Source organism: Limulus polyphemus, unplaced genomic scaffold (genome assembly GCF_000517525.1).
Source record: "Limulus polyphemus unplaced genomic scaffold, Limulus_polyphemus-2.1.2 Scaffold2477, whole genome shotgun sequence".
In the NCBI taxonomy this organism is placed as follows: domain Eukaryota; kingdom Metazoa; phylum Arthropoda; class Merostomata; order Xiphosura; family Limulidae; genus Limulus; species Limulus polyphemus.
In genome coordinates, this window is record NW_013668087.1 from 31974 (window position 1) to 33570 (window position 1597).

At 36.3% G+C, this 1597-nt stretch overlaps 1 protein-coding gene across 3 annotated transcripts in view; it reads left to right on the top strand.

Annotated features, from left to right (window-relative positions):
* The first annotated feature begins 455 nt into the window (after window positions 1-455).
* Window positions 456-1597, top strand: part of LOC106467072 (receptor-type guanylate cyclase gcy-2-like) — a 98626-nt gene continuing 97484 nt past the window's right edge. For all 3 annotated transcript variants that reach the window (XM_022395183.1, XM_013927388.2, XM_022395184.1), the window contains exon 1: window positions 456-585. The gene's annotated coding sequence lies outside the window, so the exon portion shown is untranslated. The remainder of the gene's footprint in view (window positions 586-1597) is intronic.

Here is a 1597-nt window from a genome sequence, read left to right on the forward strand (position 1 = left end):
GCTGAGCCAGCAGGAGACCTTTTGAGAACATAATAACTTTGTATGATTGTTTGTTGTTAAGTTGCACTATTGCCTACCACAATGATCGAACCCCGATTTTAACTTTGTAAGCCCTCAAGTATACTATTGAGACATCTGAGAGCAGTTGTATTTTTCCAACAATGTAGCTCAATGGATGGAAAATATTCGTAATAAATTGCCACTTTTCTTTTTATCTAATTACGATAGCTTTTGAAACTAGTGTTCACTTTTTTAGTTATTAACTTATAAATATGACAGTGAGCAATTATGAATTACTATCGCAACCAAAAACCAGCACCAACGTTTCTCGTGGCTGTTATTTCACCACGAAAACATTTTATAGCCTCGTTAGTTATCAAACATGTCGTCATATAGACGTCATATCAAGGCCGTCTGAGGACGCTGCAGTAATCCTTGGTAGATACGAGAGAGTAACATAGTCTAGTGTCCGAGTTCATTGGTTAGGTAGAACTCGAAGCTTGGAATTAATATCGATTTTGTTCAGTTTGTAATTACATTGTCTACCAAGCCGTTCTCTCCACAACTATCCGGATCATTACCTTGGTAAGTGCAGCATTACATTCATTATGTATTTGTACTGTATGACTCCCTAAATATTTTTTGCCTCGAGCAAATACTATATCGTGTTACAGGCATCATTTGTTGACGCGTATTTTTCCAACTCCATTTCCTAATTTAGCATTGAGTGGGGCGGGAAGTCGGTTGACTTGATATTGTGTGGTACTGGAACTTCTGGAAGTTGAGCTTAAGTTCTATTGCTAATTTTAGTAATAGTAGTATAACTATTAGTACTTAAACGTTTGGTTGCTCAGATTATAACCATGAATTTGATTAGAAAGTAACTTAATGGTATAATTATTCGGACTATTAGTATTATTCTCGTTTTATTTTGTGTATTATTATTTTTACAACGTTTCGACCAGTGAATTCTCCTGACAAGGAACGCGTTTCGATATTCAAATACCTAATATAATACAATTAATTAATTAACTAACAACAAGTATTGCTAATCTTAAATTGCAAGCGCCTGTTTTTCATAGGTCATGTGCTAACATTCGACAGAACTAGATGACATTGCTTCATAACCAGGGTAGTTCAGACGAGTTTAAACTAATAAAGGGACTAGAGGAGGTGACCTAACCTATACTATTTTAGATGACGAGGAACCCACTTTGAGACTAATAATGGCTGGAGACGGCTTGAATGGGTAATGATGACAAAACCTTGTCGAAACGTTGTACATTTGCTCTTATGTTAAGCTTATATTAAAGTTTTTCTTTATTACCCATTCAAGCCGTCTCCAGCCATTATTAACCTCAAAGTGGGTTCCTCGTCATCTAAAATAGTATAGGTTAATAATGGCTGGAGACGGCTTGAATGGGTAATGAAGAAAAACTTTAATATAAGCTTAACATAAGAGCAAATGTACAACGTTTCGACAAGGTTTTGTCATCATTACCCATTCAAGCCGTCTCCAGCCATTATTAGTCTCAAAGTGGGTTCCTCGTCATCTAAAATAGTATAGGTTAATAATGGCTGGGGGAGGGGTGGAGGG